Source organism: Chiloscyllium punctatum, chromosome 24 (genome assembly GCF_047496795.1).
Source record: "Chiloscyllium punctatum isolate Juve2018m chromosome 24, sChiPun1.3, whole genome shotgun sequence".
Taxonomy (NCBI): Eukaryota; Metazoa; Chordata; class Chondrichthyes; order Orectolobiformes; family Hemiscylliidae; genus Chiloscyllium; species Chiloscyllium punctatum.
The window spans coordinates 42,178,762-42,191,877 of record NC_092762.1 but is presented as its reverse complement, the minus strand read 5'-3'; the positions used below and the strand labels follow the sequence as shown (position 1 = coordinate 42,191,877).

Below are 13,116 nucleotides of genomic sequence, written 5' to 3'. Positions count from 1 at the left end.
CCTTCACTCTCCTATCTACCTACTACTCCACTTTCAAGGAGCAATGAACATGCACTCCAAGGTCTCTTTGTTCAACAACACTCCCAAGGACCTTACCGTCTTGATTTACCTTTCCAAAATGCAGCACCTCACAGTTATCTAAATTAAACTCCATCTGCCACTCCTCAGCCCATTGGCCCATCTTATCAAGATCCCATTGTAATCTGAGGAAACCTTTCCTGTCCACTACACCTCCAATTTTGGTGTCATCTGCAAACATTCTAACCATACCTTCCATGTTCACACCCAAATCATTTATATAAATGATGAAAAACAGCGGACCCAGCACCGATCCTTGTGGCACTCCACTGGTCACAGGCCTCCAGTCTGAAAAGCAACCCTCCACCACCACCCTCTGTCTTCTACCTTTGAGCCAGTTCTATATCCAAATGGCTAGTTCTCCCTGTATTCCATGTGATCTAACCTTGCTAACCAGTCTACCATGAGGAATCTTGTGAAACGCCTTAAGTCCATTCAGATCATGTTCACTGCTCTACCTTCATCAATCCTCTTTGTTAATTCTTCAAAAAACTCAATCAAGTTAGTGGGACATGTTGTTTCACGCATAAAGCCATGTTGACTATCCCTGATCAGTCCTTGCTTATCCAAATACATGTAAATTTTGTCAGGATTCCCTCCAACAACTTGCCTGCCACCGATGTCAGGCTCACTGGCCTACAGTTCCCTGGCTTGTTCTTACCACCTTTCTTAAACAGTGGTGCCACGTTAGCCAACCTACAGTCTTCCGGCACCTCACCTGCAATATCAATGATACGAGTATCTCAGCAATCACTTCCCTAGCTTCCCAGGGTATTCTAGGGTACACCAGATCAGGTCCTGGGGATTTATTCACCTTTGCGCATTGTAAGACATCCAGCACCACCACCTCTGTAATAAGGACATTTTTCAAGATGTCACCATCTATCTCCCCACATCCTATATCTTCCATGTTCTTCTCCACAGTAAACGCTGATGCAAAATACTAGTTTAGTATCTTCCTCCTCCCCTGAGGTCCCACACATAGGCTGCCTTGCTGATTTTTGAGGGGCCCTACTCTCTCCCTAGTTACCCTTTGTTCTTAATGTAGTTATAAAATCCCTTTTGATTCTCCTTAACCCTATTTGCCAAAGCTTTCTCATGTCCCCTTTCTGCCCTCCTGATTTCCTTCTTAAGTATACTCCTCTGCCTTTATACTCTTCAAAGGATGCACTCATTTTCTGCTGTCTATACCTGACACATGCTTCCTTCTTTTTCTTCAACCAGCATTCCCCATACCTTGCCTTTCACCCTAACAGGAATATACTGTCTCTGGACTCTCGTAATCTCATTTCTGAAGGCTTCCCATTTTCCAGCGTCCCTTTACCTGTGAACATCTGTCCCCAATCAACTTTTAAAGGTTTTTGCCTAATACCGTCAAAATTGGCCTTTCTCCAGTTTAGAACTTCAACTTTTGGATCTGGTCTATCCTTTTCCATCACTATTTTAAAACTAATAGAATTATGGTCGCTGGCCCCAAAGTGCTCCCCCACTGACACCTCAGTCACCTGCCCTGCCTTATTTCCCAAGAGTAGGTCAAGTTTTGCACCTTTTCTACCTTTTCAGTACATCCATATACTGAATCAGAAACATTTCTTGTTCACACTTAACAAATTCCCTTCTATCTAAACCCTTCACACTATGGCAGTCCCAGTCTATGTTTGGAAAGTTAAAATCCCCTACCATAGCTACCTTATTATTCTTACAGATAACTGAGGTCTCCTTCCAAATTTGTTTCTCAATTTCCCTCTGACTATTAGGGGGTCTATAATACAATCCCAATAAGGTGATCATCCCTTTCTTATTTCTCAGTTCCTCCCAAATAACTTGCCTGGACATAGTCCCAGGAATATCTTCCCTAAGTACAGCGTAATGCTTTCCCTTACCAAAAATGCCACTCCTCCTCCTCTCTTGCCCCCCCCCCTTTCTATCCATCCTATAGCATTTGTATCCTAGAACACTAGGCTGCCAGTCCTGCCCATCCCTGAGCCACGTTTCTGTGCTTGCTATGATATCCCAGTCCTATGTTCCTAACCATGCCCTGAGTTCATCTGCCTTCCCTGTTAGGCCTCTTGCATTGAGGTAAAATTGAAGTAAATGCAGTTTAATTGATCAGTCCTACCTTGTTCTCTGCTTTGTCCCTGCCTGCCCTGACTGTTTGACTCGCTTCTTTTCCCAACTGTACCTGTCTCAGATTGATCGCTTCCTTCACTATCTCCCTGGGTCCACGGGTCCCACCCCCCCCTACCTTACTAGTTTAAATCCTCCCGAGCAGCTCAAGCAAATCTCCCTGCCAGTATATTAGTCCCCTTCCAATTCAGGTGTAATCCATCCTTCTCAAACAGGTCACTTCTACCCCAGAAGAGATTCTAAAGATCCAAAAACTTAAACCCTACTCCCATACACCAGCTCCTCAGCCATACATTCATCTGCTCTATCCTCCTGTTCCTGCCCTCACTAGCTCATAGCACCAGGAGTAATCTAGATATTCCTACCCTTGAGGACCTTCTTTTTAAATTCATGTCTAACTTGCTATATTTTCCCTTCAGAACCTCATCCTTTTCCCTTCCTATGTCATTGGTTCCAATGTGTACAATGACCTCCTGCTGGTCCATCTCCCCTTTTGAGAACATTCTGCACCCCCTCTGGGACATCCCTGATCCTGGCACCGCACCATTCTGATTTCTCAGTGCTGATCACATAAATATCTGTCTGTGTCTCTGACTAGAGAGTCCCCTATTACAATCGGTCGCTTGGAACCTGACATATCCCTCGTTACATTAGAGCCAGCCTCAGTACCAAGAAACTTGGCTGTTCGTGTTACATTCTTCTAAGATCCATCACCCCATACATTTTCCAAAACAGCATACTTGTGTGAGATAGGAATAGGCGAGGAGACTTCTGCACTAACTGTCTCCCTCTCCTACCTTTCCTGGCAGTAACCCATCTACCTGACTGTATCTGTGACTTTTCTCCCTTCCTACAACAGCCATCCATTACACCTCTTAGCTCCGATAATTTCTTTATTGTCTCCAACTGCATCTCCAAATGATCCATGCGATACAATAAGATTCACAACCAAAGACACTTCCTGCAGACATAATCATCAGTAACATCTCCTTAATCTCCCACATCTGACAGGAAAAGCACATCACTCTACTAAAGGCCAACTTTGCTCCTTCACAATCTACAGACCCAGAAAATTGCACCGTCTTACTGCTCTAAAACAAAGGCAAACGTGAGGACTGCAGATGCTGGAAACCAGACTTTAGATTAGAGTGGTGCTGGAAAAGCACAGCAGGAGAGGCAGCATCTGAGGAGCAGGAAAATTGACGCTTCGGGCAAAAGCCCTTCATCAGCACTGCTCTAAAAAAAAGCATTGTTTCAGGCTAACTTAGTACCAATGTTTTATATTTTGGCTAACTTAGTACCGATGTTTTATATTTTGGCTAACTTAGTACCGATGCTTTATATTTTGGCTAACTTAGTACCGATGTTTTATATTTTGGCTAACTTAGTACCGATGCTTTATATTTTGGCTAACTTAGTACCGATGTCTTATATTTTGGCTAACTTAGTACCAATGTTTTATATTTTTAAAATTTAATCAAGAGACAGATCTCAAGAAAACAAATATTCAAAATAGAACCCATCTACTCACTATTGTAGATTTACAGCAATATTTATTGTAAATATACACTTAGCTGCTTCCGATCTGTGAGCTCTCCCACATAGGTTCCTCCAAGGTCAGCTGTGACTTTTGCTGTTTGTTAATTTTTGTTAGCCTCACTCCTATGTCCAGAGGTACTTGAATTCAAACAGCAGAGACAATAACTGTGTCAGACAGCAGTGCAGGTTTCTTTCTCTGACCATGTGGTCACTACCTTTGTCTCTCTTTCTCCTTTTTTAAAGTGCTGTTGTTTTAATCTTCCCTTCCCCAGAGTTCCAAAACAATGCAACTGCTTATAAAACCATAATTACTGCTCCTGGAATTTGAGGAAATCTTCCAACACCTTTAATACTTCAAAAAGGAAGGAGCAGTTCTTACAGCCACAACTTTTCCCTGTCCTCCATCTTGGATTACCCAGAATCCTAGTTGGTTTTGGGAAAGTATCTTTAATCCTAATCCCCAATTTTGACAACAGATTACACTCCAGCATTAATCTGCTGGTACCCTTTGAGAATGCTGCCAGATCAGTTGTGTCATTCTAGGATTTTCGGTCTCTATTTGGAAGTGTTATCTTCGATCTTATCTTTCTGTTTCTAATCTAGGAATTGTTGCTTTTACTGTCAGTGGAGTCAAAATTTCTGTTTCACTGGCACATCTCTTTTTGGCGAGACATGTTTGTCTTCTCAGGTGGATCACGTACCTACCTATTTCTCATCTGCGAGCTACCCCTTGGTACCAAGTTGGAACATAGAGTCATAGAGATGTATAGCATGGAAACAGACCCTTTGGTCCAACCTGTCAATGCCGACCAGATATCCCAACCCAATCTAGTCCCACCTGCCAGGACCTGGACCATATCCCTCCAAACCCTTCCTATTCGTATACCCATCCAGATGCCTTTTAATGTTATAATTGTACCAGCCTCCACCACTTCCTCTGGCAGCTCATTCCATACATGTACCACTCTCTGAGTGAAAATGTTGCCTCTTCGGTCTCTTTTATATCTTTCCCATCTCACCCTAAACCTATGCCCTCTAGTTCTGACCTTCCCCACCCTAGGGAAAAGACTTTGTCTATTTATTCTATCCATAGAGTCATAGAGTCATAGAGATGTACAGCATGGAAACAGACCCTTCAGTCCAACCCGTCCATGCCGACCAGATATCCCAACTCAATCTAGTCCCACCTGCCAGCACCTGGCCCATATCCCTCCAAACCCTTCCTATTCATATACCCATCCAAATGCCACTTAAATGTTGCAGTTGTACTAGCCTCCACCACATCCTCTGGCAGCTCATTCCATACACGTACCACCCTCTGTGTGAAAAAGTTGCCCCTTAGGTCTCTTTTATATCTTTCCCCTCTCACCCTAAACCTATACCCTCTCGTTCTGGACTCCCTGACCCCAGGGAAAAGACTTTGTCTATTTTTCCTACCCATGCCCGTCATAATTTTATAAACCTCTATAAGGTCACCCCTCAGCCTCTGACCCTCCAGAGAAAACAGCCCCAGCCTGTTCAGCCTCTCCCTGTAACTCAAATCCTCCAACCCTGGCAGCACCCTCGTAAATCTTTTCTGAACCCTTTCAAGTTTCACATCTTCCCTGAGGACCTGAGGACTGGAGAGAGGCAAATGTAATTCCTCTCTTCAAGAAAGGAAATAGGGAAATCCCCAGCAATTACAGACCAGTAAGTCTCACGTCTGTCATTTGCAAGGGGTTAGAAAGGATTCTGAGGGATAGGATTTATGACCATCTGGAAGAGCATGGCTTGATTAAATGCAGTCAACACGGCTTTGTGAGGGGTAGGTCATGCCTCACAAACCTTATCGAGTTCTTTGAGGATGTGACTAGAAAAGTTGATGAGGGTCGAGCTGTGGATGTGGTGTATGTGGACTTCAGCAAGGCATTTGATAAGGTTCCCCATGGTAGGCTCATTCAGAAGGTCAGGAGGAATGGGATTCAGGGGAACATAGCTGTGTGGATATAGAATTGGCTGGCCAACAGAAGACAGCGAGTGGTAGTAGAAGGAAAATATTCTGCCTGGAAGTCTGTGGTGAGTGGTGTTCCACAGGGCTCTGTCCTTGGGTCTCTATTGTTTGTAATTTTTATTAATGACTTGGATGAGGGGATTGAAGGATGGGTCAGCAAGTTTGCAGATGACACAAAGGTTGGAGGTGTCATTGACTGTATAGAGGGCTGTTGTAGGCTGCAGCGGGACATTGACAGGATGCAGAGATGGGCTGAGAGGTGGCAGATGGAGTTCAACCTGGATAAATGCGAGGTGATGCATTTTGGAAGGTCGAATTTGAAAGCTGAGTACAGGATTAAGGATAGGATTCTTGGCAGTGTGGAGGAACAGAGGGATCTTGGGGTGCAGGTACATAGATCCCTTAAAATGGTCACCTAAGTGGACAGGGTTGTTAAGAAAGTATATGGTGTTTTGGCTTTCATTAACAGGGAGATTGAGTTTAAGAGTCGTGAGATCTTGTTGCAGCTCTATAAAACTTTGGTTAGACCGCACCTGGAATACTGCGTCCAGTTCTGGTCGCCCTATTATAAGAAAGATGTGGATGCTTTGGAGAGGGTTCAGAGGAGGCTTACCAGGATGCTGCCTGGACTGGGTGGCATTCATATCCTCAAAGTAAAATAAAAACTAAGATGTACTTTAAAAACTGCCTTTTTGCTAAAATCTTTGGAAGTGTACTTTTGGTCTGTTTTTATTTTGATCTAACTTTTCTTTGATTATCCTCCTCTAAAGTGCTTTGGCATGTTTTATAGTGTTAGAGTCATTGTACATGGCAAGTTGCATTTTGGTACTGGCTTTTAATTTTGCAAAGTGTTTCACAGGTGCACAATCACAGACTGAGCTGTAAAACATTCGGGCCACGCAGCAAGCATGCCATATGCCTTTTTTACTACGTTATCGACTTGCACTGCTGCCTTTAGTGATCTGTGGGCCTGCACACCCAGATCCTTCTGCATATCAATACTCATAATGGTTTTGCCATTCACTGTATAATTTCCACCTGTACCTGACCTTCTAAAATGCATCACCTCACATTTATCTGGATTGAACTCCATCTGCCATGTTTCTGTCTATGCCTCCAACTGTTCGGAATTCTCTGATAATCCTCCTCAACATCTGCAACTCCAACAATCATTGTATCATCCGCAAACTTACTAATTAGATCAGCTACATTTATCCTCTAAATCACTTATGCACATCACAAATGGCAGAGTCCCAGCATTGATCCCGGTGGAACGCAGCACGGTGGCTCAGTGGTTAGCACTGCTGCCTCACAGCTCCAAGGACCCGGGTTCGATTCCAGCCTCGGGTGACTGTCTGTGTGGAGTTTGCACATCCTCCCCCCATGTCTGCATGGGTTTCCTCCGGGTGCTCCGGTTTCCTCCCACAGTCCAAAAATGGGTAAGTTATGTGAATTGGCCATGCGAACTTGCCTCTAGTGCTCTGGGATGTGTGGGTCAGGGGTAAGTGTTGGATAATAGGGTAGCGGAATAGGTCTGGGTGGGTTACTCTTTGGAGGGTTTGTGTGGACCTGTTGGGCTTAAGGGCCTGTTTACACACTACGGGGATTCTATGAACACCATTAGTCAGAGAACTCCATTCCAAAAAGCATCCTCCTACTGTTACCCTTTGTCTCCAACTGTGTGATGTTATCAGATTGGGTACAGGTTTCATGCTATCTCCAATACTAACCCTGACATTAAGAATCAATCAGCTGCCTGTGGATTTGGAATTACATACAGGTCAGACTGGGAATGTATAGAAAATTTCTCTAAAGAGACATTAGGGGACCGAAACAGAAACTGCTGGAGAACTCAGCAAGTGGAGCATCTCTATGACTCTATGACTCTATTTCAAGTCTAAAGTGACTCTCTTTCAGCTTTGCCAATGATGCTGATCTGTCATTAATGAATTTTACAAAGATAGCTGAACTTAAATTTCCTGACTGCCGTAGTGGGATATGAACTCAAGTTTCTCAATCATTAGTCTTCTGGGCAATTAATACCACAGTTCCATGAAAAGCTGAATCATCAGTTTACAGCCGTTTGATTACTAATAACCCTCTGAATACAAGCAAGTTTCGATAACCGATCATCAACGTTTTTCTCCTGATAAGATTCAGCTGAAGCTTCATGGTACCAAGGGTATTACATTCCTGAGCGGTTGTATAATCATGAACTCAGAAATGAGACTCTCCATAGTTCATGCATCACTTCTTTCTCCTTGTATTTCCTCAGTGACACAGACTCACTTTCTGTTAGCCATGTTCTTTATATTTCTCACTAAGATCCCTTTGCTCTCCCACTGTTCGTTATCTCTCACCATTGAGAAACTATCCCAAATTCAAAATTTTCAAATCCAGGAGGAAAATTCATTGATCTAAAATATTAACCCATTACTAGAGGCTGCTAGGTCTACTCCGTGTTTATAGTGTTTTCTATTTTAATTTCAGACTTCCAGCAGCACACGGTTTTGCTTTGGTTCCACAGTTTTCACTGTGGTATCTCTCTTATGCAAATCCTTTTAGTTGTTCAACAATACTGCTGCTGATCCTGTCTCAATCACCTTGTCTTTTCAAAAGATTCTATAGCCTTTCTATCACACCTAGCAATGCAAGCACTTCTCAAATGGTCACAACATCACTATTCTCTAAGATGAATAACACTCTCTCCATCTACATTGGTGGTGCAGTTGACAGCCAAGAAGGTTACCTCAGAGTACAACAGGACCTTGATCAGATGGGCCAATGGGCTGAGGAATGGCAGGTGGAGTTTAATTTAGATAAATGTGAGGTGCTGTATTTTGATAGGGCAAATCAAGGCGGGACTTATACACTTAATGTTAAGGTCCTGGGAGGTGTTACAGAACAAAGAGGCATTGGAGTGCAGGTTCATAGCTCCTTGAAAGTGGAGTCACAGGTAGAAAGGGTAGAGAAGAATGCGTTTGTTATGCTTGCCTTTATTGGTCAATGCATTGAGTACAGGAATTGGGTAGTCATGTTGTGGTTGTACAGGACATTGGTCAGGCAACTTTAGGAATACTGCATTCAATTCTGGACTCCCAGCTATAAGAAAGATGTTGTTAAACCTGAAAGGGTTCAGAAAATATTTACAAGGATGTTGCCAAGGTTGGAGGGTTTGAACTATGGGGAGAGACTGAACAGGCTGGGGTTGTTTTCCCTGGAGCAGTGGAGGTTGAGGGGTCACCTTAGAGAATTTTACAAAATCTTGAGGGGCATGGATAGGGTGAATAGCCAAGGTCTTTTCCCTAGGCTTGCAGAGTCCGAAAGTAGAGGACATAGGTTTAAAATGAGAAAGGAAAGATTTAAAAGTGGCCTGAAGGGCAACTTTTTCATGCAAAGGGTGTGCGTGTATGGAATGAACTGCTGGAGGAGATGGTGGAAGCTGGTACAATTACAACATCTAAAAGGCAATTGGATGAGTGTATGAAAAAAAAGTTGAGCGGGATATGGGCTAAATACTGGCAAATGGGACTTGATTAATTTAGGCTATCTGGTTGGCATGAATGAGTTGGACCAAAGGGTCTGTTCCTGTGCTGTACATCTTTATGACTCTACTTTCTTTCTTATGTTATGTGCAATAATGTGCAGCTTATTATCTGGCTAATGCTCCTGCCCTGTCCATATGCTATTTTTTTAAACTTCTTTCATGGGGTTTGGGTGTGGCTGGCTCAGCCTGTATTTTTATGCCCATCCCCAATTACCATTGAGGTGGTGTGATGGGCTATCTCCTTCAACCCCTGCAGTTCATGTGGTGAAGGGAGGCCCACAGTGCTGTTAGGAATGGAAGGAACTTACTGGGGTAGTATTCTTGATCTACTCCATGTTAGAGGCTCCAGGTTTGGGAGTGGTTGTAAATGGAGGATTGAGTTGCTGCAGCACATCTTGTTGATGATACAAACTGCTGTCACTGTGGATTGGCGGATATGGAGGGACTGAATGTTTATGCTGGTGGATGGGTTGACAATCAAATGAGCAACTTTGTCCTGGATGGTGTCAAGTTGATTAAATGTTGTTTTAGTGGCACCCTTCCAGGTAAGTGGGGATTATTCTATCACCCTCCTGACTTGTTTCTTCTAGATGCTGGGCAGCCTTTGGGGAGTCAGAAAGTGCGTTACTTGCCACAGAAGTCCCAGTCTCTAATCCTGTGACCACTTTATTTAAACGGCTGGTCTAGTATGGCTTCTAGTCAATGGGTGGCACGGTGGCTCAGTGGTACTGCTACCTCACAGCGCCAGGGACCCAGGTTCGATTCCTGCCTTGGGTGATTGTCTGTGTGGAGTTTGCACATTCTCCCCATACCTGCATGGGTTTCCTCCCACAATCCAAAGATGTGCAGGTCAGGTCAACTGCTCATGCTAAATTGCCCATTGTGTCGGGGGTAAACATAGGGTAGGGGAATGGGTCTGGGTGGGTTGCTATTTGGAGGGTTGGTGTGGACTTGTTGGGCCAAAGGGCCAGTTTCCAAACTGTAGGGAATCTAATCTGATGTTACCCTAAAGGGTGATGATAGCAGCTCTTATCTTTTTATTTCACATTTTTAAAAACTTGTCACACTATTGGTTGCTCATGCATTGCTGAACAGGAAACATTGAGATTTTATTTCTTATCACTCCTGATTTATTTATATTATTTATTATCACTTCCTTATTGTCTGTTCCTGGAATGTTTAGATTATCTTTATCTCCTTTGAAATGATGACCTTTACTCTGATAATGTTTTTAAAAATTCTTTTTGTTATTATAATATTTACCTTTTACCTCTTCATTGGTGGAATGTTCTACCAATGCATTCGGGCACAACTCTCTAACTCCACTCTATCCCAGAAGTCATGTCACTATCACACAAAATGAAATCCCTCCTTTTCACCAGTCTTTCAAATTTATTTACTTTCCTGACTTGTTTCATCCTCTGCTCAACAATAGTTATTGCTGAAAAAGACATATTTTTGTCAAAACCTTTCGTCTTACACCCTTCAGGACAATTCGCAAGAATACTAAGCCTAAGGGAAAAACAACACTTACATTATTTGAAAGGTCAGTTATAGAGTCATAGGGATGCACAGCACAGAAACAGCCTTCGGTCCAACTCATCCATGCCGACCAGATATCCCATCCCAATCTAGTCCCATTTTCCAGCACTTGGCCCATATCCTTTCAAATGCTGTAACTGTACCAGCCTCCACCACTTCCTCTGGCAGCTCATTCCATGCACATATCACCCTCTGCATGAAAATGTTGCCCCTTAGGTCCCTTTTATGTCGTTCTCCTCTCACCTTAAACCTATGCCTTTGAGTTCTGGACTCCCCCACACCAGGGAAAAGACCTCGAATATTTATCGTCTCCATGCCCCTCATGGTTTTATAAACCTCTATAAGGTCACCCCTCAGCCTCCAATGCTCCAGGGAAAACAGTCCCAGCCTGTTCAGCCTCTCCCTGTAGCTCAGATCCTCCAACCCTGGCAACATCCTTGTAAATCCTTTCTGAACCCTGTCAAGTTTCACAACATCAATCCAATTGGAAAGAGACCAGAATTGCACACAATATTCCAAAAGCAGCCTAACCAAGTCACTCTGCTATAATGTGTGTATCGTCAGAGCAAATTGGCTATAACACTGTCGATGAATTGTGGACATTGTTTTGATAGTGCTGATTGGTTGGCTGAATCTAAATAACACGTGGCAGTTAATTGTTAATCAACATTAATGGGTGCAATCTCCATGGTTACGACCCTACCAGAGTCTAAGTGCCAAACAATCAGGGCTCATTTCTCGCAGTGTAAAACAAAAACAGAAATGACTGGAAAAACTCAGCAGATCTAGCAGCATCTGTGAAGAGAGAAACAGAATTAAAGTTTTGGGTTCAGAGACCCTTCTTCAGAATGGGAGTCTGGACCTGAAATGGTAACTCTGTTTCTTTCTCCACAGATGCTGTCAGATCTACTGAGATTTTTCCAGCATTTTCTGTTTTTATTTCTGATTTCTAGCATCCACAGTTCTTTGGTTTATTTTCTGTCAGTGTAAGTGTTGCTTTCCGTTTGCAGTGGTATTTCTTGTGAATTGTCCTGATGGGTGTAAGATGAAAAGCTTGAAAGAAATGTGTCGCTTTTCAGCTATACTCAGGTTCTGCACTACCAAATGACTAAATAGCAATTAGTTGACCTCACAGACTTGAGGCTATTGTCCTCAAGGTCCTAATTTAGTTCCAAATTTCTGATAACTCTTCACCTGGAGGTTTTCCTGCTATTCCCCATGGTTCAGTGCACAGCATTCTCACCCCTGAGTGAGACGATTATAAGCTCAGACCCCAGACTTGAGCACAACAATCTGAAATAACTTTGGGAATGCGGCACAGCCAGCAATTTGTCATTTGGATTAGATGTTGATTGGAGGCCCAACTTGCTCTCTCAGGTAAAAGTAGGGGAAATAAGAAGTCCATGGATGTATTTTGAAGATGATTTGGGGAAGTATCCTGGTGACATGGGATTCTGACCAATATTTATTCCAAACTACCATATCCAAAAGAGATTATCTGGTCATTGTCACCATTACTATAAGTTGGGTCTTGCTGCACACAAATCATTTTCCAGGTTTTCTACACTGTAAAAGTGGGCACATTTTAGAATTAAAGTAATTCATTGGTTGTAGTGCATTATAGAGTCAGAAGGTCATGGGGTCTACAGCATAGTCTACTTTGGCTCATGTAGCCTTTGCCAGTCAAAAACAACCACCTAAGTGTTCTAATCCCATTTTCTAGCACTTCACCCTTGTAAGCCTTCACATCACAAGTGCATGTCTAAACACTACTTAAATGTTGTGAAGGTTTCTGCCTTTTTTATCCTTATAGGAAGTGAGTTCCAAATTCTTACCATCCACTTGGGAAACATTCCTCACAGTCAGGTAGGCAATAGAGAAATATTTGACACACCTGTCCAATATGTGTGCGGTTTCCTCCCATTCAGTAGCATCAGCAGTGGGAGATACTGATGAGCACAATGTGGATGATATGCTTTGACGACCTGCAGTATGACCTATGGAAACCAAACTTGAACACTCCTGAATTCCAAAAAAACTTTTGCGTAATGGCAAGAGTGTGGCAACATTAATCTGATAAGAGTAGGTTTAACCTCATTCCTGTCTCCATTCCAGTAGAATGAGTCATAGACATGCAGAAACCTCACCTGACAGTAAAAGGCTTTATATTGCGACGTCCGAATCAGAAAAATACTGGCTGTTGTCATGTACCTTGGATTATCAGGGTAGCTGTACGAGAGACAACCCTCACTCATTGTCTCAGTATTAGTTTTCCATGGGTTGAGCATTTTTC

At 43.0% G+C, this 13,116-nt stretch overlaps 1 protein-coding gene across 4 annotated transcripts in view; it reads right to left on the bottom strand.

Moving 5' to 3' along the window:
- The window catches only part of LOC140494485 (PALM2-AKAP2 fusion protein-like), a 241,144-nt gene that overhangs the window by 76,974 nt on the left and 151,054 nt on the right, over positions 1-13,116 (bottom strand). The window lies entirely within an intron of this gene.